Source organism: Arachis hypogaea, chromosome 18, assembly GCF_003086295.3.
Source record: "Arachis hypogaea cultivar Tifrunner chromosome 18, arahy.Tifrunner.gnm2.J5K5, whole genome shotgun sequence".
Classification (NCBI taxonomy): domain Eukaryota; kingdom Viridiplantae; phylum Streptophyta; class Magnoliopsida; order Fabales; family Fabaceae; genus Arachis; species Arachis hypogaea.
The window spans coordinates 60,620,850-60,641,687 of record NC_092053.1 but is presented as its reverse complement, the minus strand read 5'-3'; the positions used below and the strand labels follow the sequence as shown (position 1 = coordinate 60,641,687).

Sequence of the window (20,838 nt, the reverse complement as noted above, 5' to 3'; positions counted from 1 at the left end):
ACTGACGGTTCATCTTGTTGCTCAGATTAGGTAATTTTCTTTTTATTTTATTTTCAAAAATTTTTCAAAAATATTTCTAAAATTTTCTCATCTGATTTCGAAAATAATATAAAAATGTTTTCAAAAATTTTATTCAAAATTTTTAAGAATGAATTCTAGTGTTTCATGAAGCATGTTGAAGTCTGGCTGGCTGTAAAGCCATGTCTAATTCCTTTGGGAATGAGTATGTCAGGCGTGTCATGTCTGAATTACATGCTGAAGCTTGGCTGACCATTGGCCATGTCTAGTGTTTTGGACCGGAGCTTTCATTGAAAGCTTGGCTGGCTAGTGAGCCATGTCTAATTCCTGGACTGAAGCTTTAGACTAAGAATGCAAGATTCCTGGAATTCATATTAAAAATTTTGGAATCCTTATTTTCCTTTTTCAATTAATTTTCGAAAAAAAAAATAAAAAAAAATTAGAAAATCATAAAAATCAAAAAAATATTTTTCATGTTTCTTGTTTGAGTCTTGAGTCATGTTATAAGTTTGGTGTCAATTGCATGTGCATATTGCATTTTTCGAAAATTCTCATGCATTCATAGTGTTCTTCATGATCTTCAAGTTGTTCTTGGTAAGTCTTCTTGTTTGATCTTGATGGTTTTTTGTTTTGTGTCTATTATTGTTTTTCATATGCATTCTTGAATTCTTAGTGTCTAAGCATTAAAGAATTCTAAGTTTGGTGTCTTGCATGTTTTCTTTGCATTAAAAGTTTTTCAAAATTGTGTCTATGATGTTCATCTTGACATTCATAGTGTTCTTGGTGTTCATCTTGACATTCATAGCATTCTTGCATGCATCACATGTTTTGATCTAAAAATTTCATGCATTGCATCTTTTTAGTGTTTTTCTCTCTCATCATAAAAAATTTCAAAAATAAAAAAAAATATCTTTCCCATTTTCTCTCATCAAATTCGAAAATTTGGATTGATTTTTTCAAAAATTTTTAAAATCAAATTGTTTCTCATGAGTCAAATCAAATTTTCAGTTTGAAAATCTTATCTTTTTCAAAATCTTTTTCAAAAATCAAATCTTTTTCAAAATTCTTAGTTATTTTCGAAAATTCCAAAAATATTTTTCAAAAATATTTTTCTTATTTTTATATCAAATTTTCGAAAATAACATAATCAATTAATGTTTTGATTAAAAAATTTGAAGTTTGTTACTTGCTTGTTAAGAAAGATTCAAACTTTGAATTCTAGAATCATATCTCGTGATTTCTTATGAATCAAGTCATTAATTGTGATTTTAAAAATCAAATCTTTTTCAAAACTAATTTCAATCATATCTTTTCAAAAATATCTTCTTATCTCTTTCAAAAATTTGATTTAAAAATATCCTCTCTAACTTCCTAACTTCTTATCTTTTCAAAATTGATTTTCAAATTTGTTTCAACTAACTAACTAACTTTTTGTTTGTTTCTTAACTTTTTCAAAACTACCTAACTAACTCTCTCTCTCATTTTCGAAAATATCTTCCCCCTTTTTCAAAATTTCTTTTTAATTTATTAATTATTTTAATTTTTAATTTTTAAATCTAATTTTCGAAAATTACTAACATTTTTCAAAAACTATTTTCAAAAATCACTAACTCTTTTTCAAAAATTATTTTCGAAAATTCCTCCTCTCCCATCTTATTCTATTTATTTATTCATCTACTAACATCTCATCTCACATCTCAACCCTCCTCACAGTTGTGTTTCTTCCATTATATTACATTCTTTGTCTCCCCCTCTTCTTCTACTCACACAAAGATCCCTATACTGTGGTATAAAGGATCTCTATTATTATTATTATTTTTTTTTTCTGTGCCCTCTTCTTTGTCATATGAGCAGGAGCAAGGACAAGAATATTCTTGTTGAAGCAGATCCGGAACCTGAAAGGACTCTAAAGAGAAAATTAAGAGAAGCTAAATTGCAACAATCCAGAAATAACCTTTCAGAAATTTTCGAACAGGAAGAGGAGATGGCAGCCGAAAATAATAATAATGTAAGGAAGATGCTTGGTGACTTTACTGCACCTAATTCCAATTTACATGGAAGAAGCATCTCCATTCCTGCCATTGGAGCAAACAACTTTGAGCTGAAACCTCAATTAGTTTCTCTGATGCAGCAGAACTGCAAGTTTCATGGACTTCCATCTGAAGATCCTTTTTAGTTCTTAACTGAATTCTTACAGATATGTGATACTGTTAAGACTAATGGAGTAGATCCTGAAGTCTACAGGCTCATGCTTTTCCCTTTTGCTGTAAGAGATAGAGCCAGATTATGGTTGGATTCTCAACCCAAAGACAGCCTGAACTCTTGGGATAAGCTGGTCACGGCTTTCTTAGCCAAGTACTTTCCTCCTCAAAAGCTGAGCAAGCTTAGAGCTGATGTTCAAACCTTCAGACAGAAAGAAGGTGAATCCCTCTATGAAGCTTGGGAAAGATACAAACAGTTGACCAAAAAGTGTCCTTCTGACATGCTTTCAGAATGGACCATCCTGGATATATTCTATGATGGTTTATCTGAGCTATCAAAGATGTCACTGGACACTTCTGCAGGTGGATTCATTCACCTAAAGAAAACGCCTGCAGAAGCTCAAGAACTCATTGACATGGTTGCTAATAACCAGTTCATGTACACTTCTGAAAGGAGTCCTGTGAGCAATGGGACGCCTATGAAGAAGGGAGTTCTTGAAGTTGATACTCTGAATGCCATATTGGCTCAGAATAAAATATTGACTCAGCAAGTCAATATGATCTCTCAGAGTCTGCATGGAATGCAAGCTGCATCCAGCAGTACTCAAGAGGCATCTTCTGAAGAAGAAGCTTATGATCCTGAGAACCCTGCAATAGCAGAGGTGAATTACTTAGGTGAACCTTATGGAAACACCTATAACTCATCATGGAGAAATCATCCAAATTTCTCATGGAAGGATCAAAAGCCTCAACAAGGCTTTAATAATGGTGGAAGAAACAGGTTTAACAATAATAAACCTTTTCCATCATCCACTCAGCAACAGATAGAGAACTCTGAACAAAATGCTTCTAATTTAGCAAATCTAGTCTCTGATCTATCCAAGGCCACTGTGAGCTTCATGAATGAAACAAGGTCTTCCATTAGAAATTTGGAAGCACAAGTGGGCCAGCTGAGTAAAAGGATCACTGAAATCCCTCCCAGTACTCTCCCAAGCAATACAGAAGAGAACCCAAAAGGAGAGTGCAAGGCCATTGACATAAGCACCATGGCCGAACCTACAAGGGGAGTGGAGAACGCAAATCCTAAGGAGGAGGACCTCCTGGGACGTCCAGTGGTCAATAAGGAGCTTCCCTCTGAGGAACCAATGGACTCTGAGGCTCATCTAGAGACCATAGAGATTCCATTGAACCTCTTTATGCCCTTCATGAGCTCTGATGAGTATTCCTCTTCTGAAGAGAATGAGGATGTTACTGAAGAGCAAACTGCCAAGTTTCTTGGTGCAATCATGAAGCTGAATGCCAAATTAGTTGGCATTGATACTTGGGAAGTTGAACCTCCCTTGTTCATCAATGAGCTAAGTGATCTGGATCAACTGACATTGCCTCAGAAGAGACAGGATCCTGGAAAGTTCATAATACCCTGTACCATAGGCACCATGATCTTTAAGGCTCTGTGTGACCTTGGTTCAGGAATAAACCTCATGCCCCTCTCTGTAATAGAGAAACTGGGAATCTATGGGGTGCAAGCTGCTAAAATCTCATTAGAGATGGCAGACAGTTCAAGAAAACAGGCTTATGGACAAGTAGAGGATGTGTCAGTAAAGGTTGAAGGCCTTTACATCCCTGCTGATTTCATAGTCCTGGATACTAGAAAGGAAGAGGATGAATCCATCATCCTAGGAAGACCTTTCCTGGCCACAGTAAGAGCTGTGATTGATGTTGACAGAGGTGAAATAGTCCTTCAATGGAATGAGGACTCCCTTGTGTTTAAAACTCAAGGATCTCCCTCTGCAACCATGGAGAGGAAGCAGAAAAAGCTTCTCTCAAAGCAGAGTCAACCCAAGCCCCCACAGTCAAACTCTAAGTTTGGTGTTGGGAGGCCACAACCAAACTCTAAGTTTGGTGTTGAACTCCCATATCCAAACTCTAAGTTTGGTGTTGGAGAGTTTCAACAATGCTCTGCATATCTGTGAGGCTCCATGAAAGCCCACTGTCAAGCTATTGACATTAAAGAAGCGCTTGTTGGGAGGCAACCCAATTTTTATTTATCTAACTATATTTTTCTTAGTTATATGTCTTTGTAGGTTCATGATCATGTGGAGTCACAAAATAAACAAAAAAATCAAAAACGGAATCAAAAACAGTAGAAGAAAAATCTCACCCTGGAGGAGCATCTGTCTGGCGTTCAAACGCCAGAACAGAGCATGGTTCTGGCGCTGAACGCCCAGAATGGGCAGCATCCTGGCGCTGAACGCCCAGAACAAGCATGGTTCTGGCATTCAACACCAGAAATGGCAGCAAATGGGCGTTGAACGCCCAAAATGGGCACCAACCTGGCGCTGAACGCCCAGAGTTGTGTGCAAGGGCATTTTACATGCCTAAATTGGTGCAGGGATGTAAATGCCTTGACACCTCAGGATCTGTGGATCCCACAGGATCATCTCAGGATCTGTGGACCCCACAGGATCCCCACCTACCTCATCATCTCTCTTTCCATTCATGATCATCCCTTCTGTTTTCCATTTACCACTCACATCCATACACCCACTACCTTCAAAATTCAACATCTCTCTCTCACCCAATCCCACCCATATGGCCGAATACACACTCCCATCCATCTCCTCCATATCTTCTTCTTATTCTTCTATTCTTTCTTCTTTTGCTCGAGGGCGAGCAACATTCTAAGTTTGGTGTGGTAAAAGCATAGCTTTTTTGTTTTTTCCATAACCATTGATGGCACCTAAGGCCAGAGAAACCTCTAGAAAGAGGAAAGGGAAGACAAAAGCTTCCATCAAGGGTCTATAGCTCAGTGGTAGAATATTTGACTGCAAATCAAGAGATCCCTGAGATACCTCAGGGGATACATTTTTTTCCACACAATTATTGGAAGCAACTAAGGGTGGAACATCAAGAGCACTCCATCATCCTTCATGAAATCAGAGAAGATCTAAAAGCAATGAGGGAGGAGCAACAAAGACAAGAAAGAGACATAGAAGAGCTCAAGGACATCATTGGTTCCTCAAGAAGGAAACGCCACCATCACTAAGGTGGATTCATTCCTTGTTCTTATTTTCTTCTGTTTTTTGTTTTCTATGTTATGTGCTCATCTATGTTTGTGTCCTCATTACATGATCATTAGTAGTAGTAACTATGTCTTAAAGTTATGAATGTCCTATGAATCCATCACCTCTCTTAAATGAAAAATGTTTTAATTCAAAAGAACAAGAAGTACATGAGTTTTGAATTTATCCTTGAACTTAGTTTAATTATATTGATGTGGTGACAATGCTTCTTGTTTTCTGAATGAATGCTTGAACAGTGCATATGTCTTTTGAAGTTGTTGTTTAAGAATGTTAAATATGTTGGCTCTTGAAAGAATGATGACTAGGAGACATGTTATTTGATAATCTGAAAAATCATAAAAATGATTCTTGAAGCAAGAAAAAGCAGCAAAGAACAAAGCTTGCAGAAAAAAAAAATAGGCGAAAAATAAAATAAAACTATAGAAAGAAAAAAAAAGCAAGCAGAAAAAGCCAAAAGCTCTTAAAACCAAGAGGCAAGAGCAAAAAGCCAATAACCCTTAAAACCAAAAGGCAAGGGAAATAAAAAGGATCCCAAGGCTTTGAGCATCAGTGGATAGGAGGGCCTAAAGGAATAAAATCCTGGTCTAAGCGGCTAAACCAAGCTGTCCCTAACCATGTGCTTGTGGCGTGTAGGTGTCAAGTGAAAACTTGAGACTGAGCGGTTAAAGTCAAGGTCCAAAGCAAAAAAAGAGTGTGCTTAAGAACCCTGGACACCTCTAATTGGGGACTTTAGCAAAGCTGAGTCACAATCTGAAAAGGTTCACCCAGTTATGTGTCTGTGGCATTTATGTATCCGGTGGTAATACTGGAAAACAAAGTGCTTAGGGCCACGGCCAAGACTCATAAAGAAGCTGTGTTCAAGAATCATCATACTGAACTAGGAGAGTCAATAACACTATCTGAACTCCGAGTTCCTATAGAAGCCAATCATTCTGAACTTCAATGGATAAAGTGAGATGCCAAAACTATTCAAGAGGCAAAAAGCTATAAGTCCCGCTCATTTGATTGGAGCTATGTTTCATTGATAATTTGGAATTTATAGTATATTCTCTTCTTTTTATCCTATTTGATTTTCAGTTGCTTGGGGACAAGCAACAATTTAAGTTTGGTGTTGTGATGAGCGGATAATTTATACGCTTTTTGACATTGTTTTTAGTATGTTTTTAGTAGGATCTAGTTACTTTTAGGGATGTTTTCATTAGTTTTTATGTTAAATTCACATTTCTGGACTTTACTATGAGTTTGTGTTTTTCTGTGATTTCAGGTATTTTCTGGCTAAAATTGAGGGACTTGAGTAAAAATCAGATTCCGAGGTTGAAGAAGGACTGCTGATGCTGTTGGATTCTGACCTCCCTGCACTCAAAGTGGATTTTCTGGAGCTACAGAACTCGAAATGGCGCGCTTCTAATTGCGTTGGAAAGTAGACATCCAGGGCTTTCCATCAATATATAATAGTTTATACTTTGGCCAAGAATAGATGACGTAAACTGGCGTTCAACGCCAGCTTTCTGCCCAAATCTGGCGTCCAGCGCCAGAAAAGGAGCCAAAACCAGAGTTGAACGCCCAAACTGGCACAAAAACTGATGTTCAACTCCAAGAAGGACCTCTACACGTGCAACACTCAAGCTCAGCCCAAACACACACCAAGTGGGCCCCGGAAGTGGATTTATGCATCAATTACTTACTCATGTAAACCCTAGTAGCTAGTTTATTATAAATAGGACCTTTCACTATTGTATTAGACGTCCTTTGGACCATCCTGGATCCTGGATTATATTTTGATCCTGTGATCACGTTTTGGGGGCTGGCAATCTCGGCCATGCCTGGACCTTTCACTTATGTATTTTCATACGGTAGAGTTTCTACACTCCATAGATTAAGGTGTGGAGCTCTGCTGTTCCTCAAAGATTAATGCAAAGTACTACTGTTTTCTATTCAATTCATCTTATTTCGCTTCTAAGATATCCATTCGCACCCAAGAACGTGATGAAGGTGATGATTATGTGTGACGCTCATCACCATTCTCCCCTATGAACACGTGCCTGACAAACACTTCCGTTCTACATGAAATAAGCTAGAATGAATATCTCTTAGATCTCTTAACCGGAATCTTCGTGGCGTAAGCTAGAATGATGGCGGCATTCAAGAGAATCCGGAAAGTCTAAACCTTGTCTGTGGTATTCCGAGTAGGATTCAATGATTGAATGACTGTGACGAGCTTCAAACTCGCGATTGTTGGGCGTTAGTGACAGACGCAAAAGGAGGGTGAATCCTATTCCAGCATGATCGAGAACCGACAGATGATTAGCCGTGCTGTGACAGAGCATGTGAGCATATTTTTCATTGAGAGGAGGGGATGTAGCCACTGACAACGGTGATGCCCTTGCATAAAGCCAGCCATGGAAAGGAGTAAGACTGATTGGATGAAGATAGCAGGAAAGCAGAGGTTCAGAGGAATGAAAGCATCTCCATTCGCTTATCTGAAATTCTCACCAATGAATTACATAAGTATTTCTATCCCTATTCTATTAATTATTATTCGAAAACACCATTATCAATTTATATCTGCCTAACTGAGATTTGCAAGGTGACCATAGCTTGCTTCATACCAACAATCTCCGTAGGATTCGACCCTTAATCACGTAAGGTATTACTTGGACGACCCAGTGCACTTGCTGGTTAGTTGTATCGAAGTTGTGAACCATGGTATTGGCACCATGTTCTTGGCGCCATTGCCAGGAAAAGAAAGAGCCATGAATTTTACATAATTAAAGTGTAATCACGATTACGCGTACCAAGTTGCTCACGTTGCCAGGGATTGTTCGAGCCTGGACATCACAATTTCGTGCACCAGTAAGGATCATGATAAAACCACACAATTAAACACAATATAAACCATAAAATAGTGGTTTATCAACCTCCTCACACTTAAACATTAGCATGTCCTCATGCTTAATTGAAGGAGACAAGTAAATAAGTATGAACATGTAGAAACTCATGAAATGCAATGTAATCCTATATATATAAATAAATGCAACTATATGATTCTTGCCCACTTGATCAAAAGTAAATAAGCTCTTCAAAACAATTACAAATCAAATTCCACTAATTCTATCATTATACAATAAAACAGATAAAAGTGCAAGAAGATAGCTCATGAAAGCAGGGAACATGAAAATTCAAGCATTGAACCCTCACTGATAATGTATGTACGCTCTAATCTCTAGTGTATAGGGTAATCACTCTATCCTTCTCTAATCATGCTTTCTAACTTTTGTTTTTCTCCTAACCAATCAACAACAGTTAATATACCAATGCAAACATCATGAGGTCTTTTCAAGGTTGTAATGGGGCCAAGGTACAGGTAGGGGTATACATATGGTTAAGTGAGCCGATAAATTGAATCTTTAATTAACCCAAGTTTCAACCCAACCTATATATTTTTAATGTAATCTTAAAGTTCATACCTAGCTACCCAGAATTCCCTTTTTCAATCCATACTCATGTATCAACTTTGTATTTGATTCTATCATATGTGCATTGATCTTTGAGTTCTGAATTTAACATTGGGGTAATTTTGTCCCCTTATTTATTTATTTATTTATTTTTAAATTGAAAGAAATATAGCTTATCAATGCACATAGATTTTTAATTCTTATAGTTTCACATGAGTAGGTATCCAAATTCCCATTAAATTCTCATGACATATTCCCTTAACAACTTTTGTTCCCACAATTTCCCATACTTAACTAGCACACACAATTCTATCTTAAGCTAACCAAAGATTCAATTTGGGATATACAATTGTTTTTCAGCTTAAGGTTAGTAATGTGGTAAAATATAGAACAAATGGGATTTAAAGGCTCAAAGTGGTTAACAAAGGTAATTGAAAAGGGTAGGTTTAATTTGGATAAGTGAGTTTAAACAAATAATGGCCTCAATCATGTGCAAGCATGCAAATATAATAAATATTGGACATATAAGATAAAACAAAATATAGATTACAATCATAGAGAAGTAAACACACAAGAATGAAATAATTATATTTAAATAATGTAACCATACATAAAGGCTCAAATCTTTCACAGGTTGTGTGTTCTTTAGCTCGAATGTCATGTTCCAAATACAACTCAAGCAAATTTATCATAAAAATTTTGAAAAATTAGTGAAATTTTGTTCCAAAGATAGAGTCTTAAAAGAAACTTATTGTCTTTTCAATCAAGTAGAGCATGCATGCAACTATCCTAACCTATGCAATTTATTCTATTCTATAAAAGAAAGAAAATCTAACTAAAATATCCTAATTATTGGTGCTAGAGAAGAGAAATTACCTCCGAAAGTTAGGTACTGACCGACCTCCCCACACTTAAGGCTCTGCACCGTCCTCGGTGCCGTCTGTCAGGAACAAGGGTGGACTGGTAGCAGTATCTCCACCATCGGGACCGTCATGGCTCTCTGTGCTAGTAAAACAAGTGGATTCCGGGGTGTCTGAGTCTTTGCGATCTCCTCTAAGTAGCTCCCTGAGGTGTTTGAATCTTCGGTTGTTACGGCGCTCTCTCAACTTAGCTTTGTGTTCTTGCCGATCCAACCTCTTGATTATTTGCTGGAGCAATTCATCAGTTGTAGGTGCTTGTGGTGTTGAAGAAAGATTATCTTTAACTGGAGTAGTAGGAAGGCTTGTAGTGGCTGCTGGGAGTCTGAGGTATTTTCCGTTAGGGACATACTGATCATCCCATGGAAGCACGGCTTTGGTGTCTCCAGCTCTGTAGGAGACTCCGGCGGCTGAGACAAGATCTGAGACCAAGGCGGGGAAAGGTAAGTTACCCGCAATTTGTACGTGTTCCATAGCATTCCGGATATGTCTTGAGAGATTCAGAGGTTGGTCTGAAAGGATGCACCATAGTAGAACAGCCATGGCCGCAGTGAAGGAGGACTCATGAGTGCTCGGAAAGACGTAATGGGACATGATCTGTGCCCATACGCGAGCCTCCAAGGTAAGTGCTGAAGCCAAGATTCCCTTAGGGCGGGTACGGTGGTATCCGTAGATCCAACGGCTGCCAGGTAATGCGATAACTCCGAGAACGGAGTCCCAGTCAAATTGGTACATCTGGCGCTTAAGTGTGGCTTCTTGGAAGGCGTCCATTCCTTCTGGAATAGGGGGAAGACTCAGAGCTTGCTGAATGGCCATTTCTGTAATGGGGACTTGCTTCTGCCGGACATAAACAGACTGCAGGGTTGGCATCTAGAAGTTAGAGTAGAACTCAACTACCCAAGAATGATTGACCTGCCTTGGCTGTCTCCGTAGGAAACCCCATTGTCTTCGTTCAATTTGCGGCTCAACAAAGGTAGGAATATTGGATGGGAGGATAAGAAGGTATTCATTGTTATAATTCCTTTCTGCCAGGATAGGGAACATCTGCTCACAGTAGCGATTGAGAAATTGCGCAGTTTCCTTTGCTGGAAAGGCTTTCTCTTTGTCATCAACCTTTATTATCCTCTTAACTCTTTTTGTTGAGGGCTTGACTGCAGTTGAAGACGGCTCTGCCACTGATGCTCTTTTAGTGCCTCTTCTTGCTGGGGGTTTAGGAGTTGCTTTCTCCTTTCCTTTCTTGGTGGCCATCCTAAAAAAATAGGAGAAAGTAAATTAAATTCAAATAGATATATAGCAAGGAAGAGAACAGAAGAGTGGTGATGGATGCACATTAGGATGTAGTTGACATTAACACATGCTCTCGAGTACATGTGAAAAGCCAACAATGAAAAATAGTCAGTGCATTGAAAGATAAGTGGATGCAAGGTGTTTATTGGCATGCCAGAAAAGGGCATGAGTAGCATAGACCAAGCATCAGTTGTAACAAGCCAAAATGTTTGTATTGACAATTAAATTCAATTAAAACAATAGTAAAGAGAATTTGTGAAAAGCAAGCATTGAATAGTAGAGTAAAGTAATGTAGAAAAGTGCATAATGCTATATGGGCTTTTTCACAAACACATGGCATGCATGGTAAATAAGATATAGAAAGTATGAAGGTGAACATGCAAGCAATCCCTTAAAAATAATTATTGTCAAACAAATTGCAACAATCCACAAGCACATAATGAGGGATAATGACTCAAATAAATTTCTAACACCATGTAAAAAGGAAAAGAAGAAGAAGGAAAATATGAATAATAAAAAGAAAAAGAAAAGAAAAAGAAAATAACATATAAAATAATAATAATGATAGAAAAGAGAAGAAGGAAGAAGAAAATAGAACCTTGGTAATGGAGGTGAGAGAGAGAGAGAGAGAGAGAGAGAGAGAGAGAGTGATAGGTGAGATAGAAGGAAGAAGGGAGAAAGAAGAAATAAGGAAGGAAAAGAAAAATTAGGATTTGGAGGAGAGAAAGATAAGATATGTGGCAATTTTAGGTTGAGCTGTGCGACGCATGCGACGCGGCCGCGTGGGGAACGCGTTCGCGTGGATGTGCTTCAAGTATGGTGACGCGATCGCGTCGGTCACGCGGTCGCGTGACCCATGTTATGCTTCTGGCGCGAGTGCAGCCTCGCACCAGCACAACTCTCTGTTCAAATTAATTTATTTGCCAAAATTGGGGTGGCGCGATCGCGTGGGTCACGCGATCGCGTGAGTGTGCGTCAAAAAACGGATGATGCGGCCGCGTTGGCGACGCGGTCGCGTGATAAGGATTGTGCTTTCAGCACCAATCCAGCACCACTCTCGCACAATATTTCATTGTGCACCCTTTTACGTCGAAAACTCAGGGGCACGCGGCCGTGTGGGGCACGCGGTTGCGTGGGAGGCCATGATTCCCATGCGACGCGAACGCGTCAGCGACGCGGTCCCGTGGGTTGATTTGTGCCATTGGCACGCCTCCAGCCACGCTCCAGCGTGACTTTCTGTTCATCTTTATTTTCTTTACTCTCCTTACGACGCAAACGCGTCGCTGATGCGATCGCGTTGCGTAGCGAAAATTTTTTTTTTTGAAAATAAAAACATGTAAATGCAGATGCACGAAAGTACTAAGAAAGAGAAGAGTTATTGAATAGGAAAAACTAAAAATAAAGAAAAGAACGATCATACCATGGTGAGTTGTCTCCCACCTAGCACTTTGCTTTAACGTCCGTAAGTTGGACGCTCCACTAGCTCAATTTTCTGCTATGTGGGGATCTTCCAAGAGGAAGATCTCAAGCTCCTTGTTTCTCTGCATCTTCTCGCCATGGTATAGCTTCAGGCGTTGTCCATTAACCTTAATGAGTTCAGAGCTTGAGGGATGGCTTAGGTGATAAACTCCGTACGGTTCGGCCTTCTCTAATCTGTATGGACCTTCCCATCTTGATCTCAACTTACCTGACATGAGCCTCAGTCGAGATTTGTAAAGGAGGACTAAATCCCCAGGTTGGAACTCTTTCTTCTTGATGTTTTGATCATGTACAGCCTTCATCTTTTCCTTGTATATTCTGGAGTTTTCATAAGCTTCTAGGCGAAGGCTCTCTAGTTCCTGCAGTTGCAACTTCCTTTCAGCTCCGGCTTTCTCAATTCCCATGTTGCACTCCTTAACTGCCCAAAAAGCTCTGTGTTCTTCTTCAACTGGGAGATGACAAGCTTTTCCATAAACCAAGCGGAAAGGACTCATCCCAATGGGTGTCTTGTATGTTGTTCTATATGCCCAGAGTGCATCTTGTAGCCTGGTGCTCCAGTCTTTTCTATGAAGCTTTACTATCTTTTGCAAGATACGCTTAATTTCTCTGTTTGACACCTCGGCTTGCCCATTAGTTTGGGGATGGTAAGCTGTTGCAACTTTATGAATTATCCCATGCTTCTTCATTAATCCTATCAGTCTCCTGTTACAAAAATGGGTGCCTTAATCACTCACGATTGCTCGTGGTGATCCGAAGCGACATATAATATGGTTTCTCACAAAGGAAACAACAGTGTTAGCATCATCAGTGCGGGTAGGAATTGCTTCCACCCATTTGGAAACATAATCCACAGCTAACAATATATAAAAATATCCATTAGAATTTGGAAATGGACCCATGAAGTCAATGCCCCAAACATAAAAAATTTCACAGAAAAGCATAATTTGTTGAGGCATCTCATCTCTCCTGGATATATTGCTAAATTTCTGGCATGGGGGACAAGATTTACAAAACTCAGCAGCGTCTCTAAAAAGAGTAGGCCACCAGAATCCACAGTCTAAGATCTTTCTAGCTGTTCTTTGAGGGCCAAAATGTCCTCCACTCTCAGATGAGTGACAGGCCTCTAAAATGGACTGGAATTCTGATTGAGGCACACAACGTCTAATTACTTGATCAGCGCCACATCTCCATAAATATGGGTCATCCCATATATAATATTTAGACTCGCTTTTCAGCTTGTCTCTTTGATGCTTAGAAAAATTTGGAGGAAATGTGCGGCTAACTAAATAATTAGCAACAAGTGCATACCAAGGGACTACCTCAGATACTGCTTGCAGGTTATCAAAAGGAAAATTATCATCTATAGGAGTAGAATCATCCTTAATATGCTCAAGGCGACTCAAGTGGTCTGCCACTAAATTCTGATTACCACTCCTATCCTTTATTTCTAAATCAAATTCTTGTAACAGCAGTATCCAACGTATAAGTCTTGGTTTGGACTCCTTTTTAGCTAATAGATACTTTAAAGTTGCATGGTCCGAATATACTACTACTCTAGTACCAAGTAAATAATCTCGGAATTTATCCAGAGCAAAAACAATAGCAAGAAGCTCTTTCTCAGTAGTAGTATAGTTGGACTGGGCATTGTCTAAAGTCTTAGACGCATAAGCAATAACGAAAGGATCCTTACCTTCACGCTGAGCCAGCACTGCTCCTACTGCATGGTTGGAAGCATCGCACATGATTTCAAATGGCTGGCTCCAGTCTGGGCCTCTCACAATTGGAGCTTGATTCAGAGCAATCTTCAGCTTATCAAATGCTTGTTTGCAATCCTCACTGAACTCGAACTTAATATCCTTCTGCAGTAATCTGGATAAGGGAAGTGCGACCTTACTAAAGTCCTTAATAAATTTCCTGTAAAAACCTGCATGGCCAAGGAACGAACGGACTTCCCTCACAGAAGAGGGGTAAGGTAAACTAGAAATAACATTCACCTTTGTTGGGTCTACAGAAATGCCATTATTAGATACCACATGTCCTAATACAATTCCTTGTTTTACCATAAAGTGACATTTTTCGAAATTTAATACAAGATTTGTAGTAACACATCTATCTAATACTCTAGATAATCCATCTAAGCAAAGGCTAAAAGAATCACCATAAACGCTAAAATCGTCCATAAAAACTTCCATACAGTCCTCAATAAGATCAGAGAAAAGACTCATCATGCACCTTTGGAAAGTAGCTGGTGCATTGCACAAGCCAAAGGGCATTCTCTTGTAAGCATAAGTCCCAAAAGGACATGTAAAAGTAGCCTTTTCCTGATCCTCAGGTGCTATATGAATATGGAAATAACCTGTGTAACCATCTAAAAAGCAATAATGTGATTTACCTGACAGGCGATCCAGCATTTGATCAATGAATGGAAGTGGGTAGTGATCCTTATGGGTAGCTTGGTTGAGACGCCTGTAATCAATGTAGACTCTCCAAGCATTCTGAAATCTAGTTGCTATGAGCTCTCCATGCTCATTCTTCACTGTAGTGACTCCAGACTTCTTGGGCACCACTTGTACTGGGCTTACTGATAAACCCATATTTTATGATATATTTTGTGCTTAATTTGAGTGATTTATTCAATCCTTCACCCACTTATTCATATTAATTGCATGGTTTTACTTTCCCATCCTTATTATGTGATGTATGTGAAAAACATGTTTCCTAAGCTTTAAAATTAATTATTTTAATTACCTTTATTTCCATTCGATGCCGTGATTAGTGTGTTGAGTAGTTTCAGATTTTCTAGGCAGAATGACTTAAAGGAGGGAAAATGAAACATACAAAAATGGAAGGAAAGCACAAAACGGAGCTTCTGAAGAAACTGGAACCCACGCGATCGCGTTGTCCAGCAGCGAATCAGGAGCGACGCGGTCGCATGACTGACGCGACCGTGCGCCTTAAGCAGAACGCACATGACGCGGTCGCATGACTGACGCGACCGCGTGACGCACGCGGACGCGTGACAGAGGCCACGCACCAGAAATTGCAGAAAACGCTCATAGCGAATTCTGAAGCCCTTTTTGGCCCAAATCCAAGTCCAGAAGGCATAGACCAGAGGTTACAAAGTGGGGGAACGCATCCATTCAGGGGGAGCTCGCCAATTTTCACTTTCCATGATTTAGATTTAGTTTGAGAGAGGTTCTCTCCTCTCTCTCTTAGGATTAGGATTAGGATTTAGGACTTCTCTTAGTTTGTAAGAGTGACTCTCGATCCAGGTTTAATATTTACTTTAAAGCTTTTATTCGTACCTATAAATGTTGCCAACTTGACTTATGAATCCTTCCCATGTTATGATTTGAATTAATGATTATTTGAGGTATTTTAGTTATTGATTGCTTTCTCCTTAATTTGTGTTACCATTGCTTCCTATCTAAGGACATTTTTATTCCAACAATTTAACTTTTTCACTTTTGATCTTGGTTAAGAAATCAGTAACTCAACATTATTAAACTCAGCATAATTGATAATCGTTATCTTGATAATTGAACTGAACTTCAATAATCCCAACTTTTTCTTAGGAAAATAAATAGGATTCGAAGGTCAAACTAATTAGTCCCTTGACTTTCCTTTACTTTAGTAAAGGTTAACTAAGTGGAATTTAGATTCAACTTTCATTATTGTTGAGAGAGATAACTAAGTTGGACTTCCAATTTCTCTTACCTTGTCAAAAGATTGCTTTACAGTATTTATTTATTTTAATTGCCATTTAAATTATTTGTCATATCTACTCTTCACTCTCAACCCCGATTTTACAACCTCCATAACCAGTAATAAGAACATACTTCCTTGCAGTTCCTTGAGAAGATGACCCGAGGTTTGAATACTCGGTTAACAATTTTTAAAGGGGTTTGTTACTTGTGACACCCAAAACGTTTGTATGAAAGGACTTTTGAAGTTTTAGAAACTATACTTGCAACGAGGATATATCCGCAAATTTCTAGACCACGCAAAAGTTCTCTCATCACTTACCCATTCACTGTCTGAAATGGGATATATGATACCTGCTTCCAATAGTCTGGTCACTTCCTTTTTGACAACTTCCAAGATGGTGGGATTCAATCTTCTTTGGGGTTGACGGACAGGTCTTGCTCCCTCTTCTAAAAATATTCTGTGCTCACATACTTGAGGGTTGATGCCTACTATGTCTACTAAGCTCCACCCGATTGCCTTCTTATGCTTCCTCAGCACATCAAGTAACTGCTCTTCTTGTTGAGAAGTAAGTTCCCTTGCAATGATAACTGGAAACCTCTGCTCATCTTCGAGATAAGCATATTTGAGATGCGGAAGGAGGGGTTTCAATTCTAACTTCTGATCATGAGCAGGCTCTGGATTATCTGGGGCTTGTGAAAATGGCGAAGTGCCCTCATTGTCAATTAAAAGGGTCTCCACACTTGGACCTTGTCCAGTATGCCTCTCTTCAAACTCTTCCTTGTGAACTTTAGCTACACTTTCATCTATGACATCACACTGGAAGATAGAACAATCTTCTGGGGGGTTGTCAATGACTCCATTCAGATTGAAGATTACTATGCGGCCATCTATTTCAAAGGAGTATGTTCCTAAAAAAGCATCCAATTTGAATTTTGATGTCTTCAGGAATGGTCTTCTGAGTAGGATTGATGATGGCTTATCTGAATCATTATGGGGCATCTCCAAGATATAAAAATCAGTGGGAAATGTAAGCCCTTTAATGTTCACCAAAACATCTTCAGCAACTCCAGCCACTGTAATAATGCTTTTATCTGCTAACACAAAACGAGCTGCCGACCTTTTTAAGGGAGGGAGCCTCAAAATATCATATATAGACAAAGGCATTATACTGACACATGCTCCTAAATCACACATGCAATCATAAATTACTACACCACCAATAGTACAGCTAACTATACAAGGACCTGGATCACTACATTTTTCAGGTAATCCTCCCATTAAAGCAGATATAGAACTACCTAAAGGAATAGTTTCTAATTCATTAATTTTGTCTTTATGGATACATAAGTCTTTTAGAAACTTTGCATATTTAGGTACCTGTTGAATAACATCAAAAAGAGGAACAGTTACCTCAACCTTTTTGAATATTTCTACCATTTTGGGGTCGGGTTCCAGCTGCTTCCTGGGCTTCCTTGCAAGTTGTGGAAATGGAATAGGAGTAGTGTTTTCTGTGGTGTTTGCGCCTTTTAGTGCTTCCTCCTGTGGTTGAGCTATTTCTTCTTCAGCTATGTCCTGTATGTCCTCTTCCTCTTCAACCTCTTCTATTTCTACTACCCCTTCAGCTGAGGTGTGTTCTGGTGGGCTTGGTTCCTCCTGATTCCTCTCCTGCAGTGTGGTTCCAGACCTTAGGGTGATGGCATTAATGCCTCCTTTTGGATTGGGTAATGGTTGAGAGGGGATTCCAGTGGAGCTTGAAGGTTGGTTACTAGAATTTTGCATTGATCCAATCTGTGACATAAGAGCTTGCAAAGTAGAGGTGAGACCATTCAGACTGGCATTAATACTATTCATGATGTTATTTTCCATGGTCTGTTGTCTTCGCTCAAAAGATTGTAGTAGCTCTTCATTAGGAGATAAAGAAGAATGAGTAAATTGAGAGGTCTGCTATTGATTGTTCTGTGGTCCTTGGTTTTGCCTCAGCTGAGGTGCTCTGTAAGGTTGATTCTGCTGCCTGTTGTTGTTATTATTCCACCTCTGATTTCCCTGATTATCTCGGTCTCCTCTGTTATTGTTGTTCCTCCAATTCTGGTTAGAATTGTCCTGCCATCCATGGTTATTATTTCCACTTTGATTGTACCCTTGGTTGGGGCGGTCATAGAAGTTATGAGTGGATGCCACCATGTTGTCTTCTTGTTGGAGCTGCGGGCATTCATCAGTGTAATGGCTATAATCAGCACAGATTCCGCAAATTCTTTGCGGGACTAATTGTTGGTTTTACTGTGGTGGAGGAGGTTGAGCTTGCTGAGCTTGTTGTTGATTCAATTGCATCTGCTTCAGCAAGTTGGTCATCTCACATATACTCTGAGCTAGAGCCGCAGTCTCTCTGTTAGAGGATACTTCTGCAATGGCTTTTGAACGGCCTTGCTTTTGCCTGTGGTTCCTAGTAGATTCAGCTAAATCATTGATCAATTGCCAAGCCTCATCAGTGGTCTTGTACTTCTTCATAGACCCATTGCTAGCACTTTCCAATGTGGTCTTATCTTGGGGCCTCATGCCCTGTGTGATATAGCTAAGTAACACTATCTTGTCAATCATGTGGTGGGGGCATGCTTCCAGAAGATTATTGAAGTGCTCCCAGTATTCAAAGAGAGTCTTATTGTCATCCTGAACAACTGTGGAAATGTCTTTCCTCAGCTTATCAGTAACTTCAGATGGAAAGAATTTCTCCAAAAACTCCTTTCTGAGTGTATCCCAGTTGGATACATTTGCTAGAGGTTGAGTGTAGTACCACTCTCTTGCTTTTCCCTCGAGAGAAAATGGGAAAGCTTTCAGCAAAATTGAAGTTTCATCAGTACCATCACGCCTGACAGTAGAACAGGCTGCCTGGAAATCTCTCAAGTGCTTGATAGGCTCTTGAGCAGGTAGGCCATGAAACTTGGGCATCAAATTTAGCAGTGCGGTCTTTATTTCAAAATCTGTAGCTACCGCTAGATGATGCGCTTGAAACGGTTGCATTGTAAAATCAGGGACTCTTTCCTCCTGGATGGTAACTCTCCTAGCTGCCATGTCTTCTGCACGTAAAACAACCGAATCAGTAGAACGGGGCTGGTTTCTTTCTCAAGTTCACTTTCAGATCCACCCTCAGAGCGGACTAACCGACGCTGATCTCGCCTTATTCGTGAAATAGTCCTTTCAATTTCAGGATCGAATATTAGCAAGCGCGAATCAGGAAGTGAACGCGTCATTTGATGAAAGAAACATGCAGCTCATAGTAGCAAAATAAAATAAAATGCAAATAAATAAATTCTAATTAATAACTTTAGCACTCTATTGCAAGTCCCCGGTAACGGCGCCAAAAATTGATGAGACACAGAAGTTGGTGAATTAAAAATTATTAAAATAGTTACGTTGCAAGTATAGTTCTTAACTCACCGAAAATCTGCCTATCAATTTAGAAATATGTCACAGAGAGTTTAAATTAAAAATTACTGGGAGTTAGAGTCCTAGGTCGTCTCCCAACGAGTTGCAGAAAAGTGTGCTATTTTATTAATCAGATGTTCCAAAAGGTTGAGTTAAGTAGATGGAAAATTAAATTGAGAAAATTTAAATAATATGAATAAAAGCCTTGACTGGGAGTTGATTAGTTGGAATCTCTATTATTGATGGGATGATTTCAAGATTAATTTATAATTAATGGTTATTCTGTTTAGTTATCCTTTACTATGTAAAGGAAAGTCAAACAAGTTGGAATGCTAGATCTATTCACGAGTTGCAACCCACTTAGTTCAAAGGGATTGGTGTTAGTGACTGGATAGCAATCCAACAGTTAACCCAATTACAAATTCTCTTTCAATCCTTCCAACTCAAGAGTTCCTTTCAATCAACTCCCCATCAAGTGAAGAAACTACTCACTCATTGTAAATAATAAATCCATAACATATGAAAGAGAATTAAAAGAAGACATGATTATTGGAATGGAAAATAAATTAAAATGGAAGAAATAATCCTTGTATTAAATAATCATGAAAGTATTCAAATGACAAAATTGAACAAAGCAAAGAACATGGAAGAATAAAACCAAGTTAAGAGAACGAACTAGAATGACGAAGTCTTGATGAGGAAATAACTCTTCTCAATGTTCCAATGCTAAGACCAATTAAAAATTAAAATTCTAAAACCTAGAGAGAAAAACCTAAAGGAGTAAAACTAGATCTAAAAACTGAAAACTGTGTAGAATGAATGTTGTATTTTGTTTCTACATATTCTCTGGCTCTAGTCTGCTGTTCCGGACCGAAAAATGGGTCGAAATAAGGTCCAAAATCGCCCCCAGTGAATTTTGCAGATTATGCAGATCGCACATGTCACACGATCGCGTCATCCATGCGGACGCGTCATTCGCGCTTTTCCTTGCCATGCGTTCGCGTCGTCCACGCTACCGCGTCGCTTGAGCTTTTCCAATCCGCGCGGTCGCGTGAGCCATGCGGCCGCGTCACTGCGATTTGCTCTCTTTCGCGCGGTCGCGTGAGCCATGCGACCACGTCACTTCTCGCTGGTTATCTCCTCAAATTCTTGTGTTCCTTCCATTTTTGCTAGATTCCTTTCCAATCTCCAACTCATTCATGCCTTATAAAGTCTAAAACACTCAACACACAGATCACGGCATCAAATGGAATAAAGGAGAATTAAAAAT

The 20,838-nt window shown here is 39.2% G+C and overlaps 1 non-coding gene across 1 annotated transcript; it reads right to left on the bottom strand.

Annotated features, from left to right (window-relative positions):
- Nucleotides 1-2,398: 2,398 nt before the first annotated feature.
- LOC112773653 (small nucleolar RNA R71) lies at nt 2,399-2,506 on the bottom strand. The gene has a single exon (XR_003188192.1). It is a non-coding gene; the product is annotated as a small nucleolar RNA R71 (small nucleolar RNA).
- Nucleotides 2,507-20,838: the final 18,332 nt, after the last annotated feature.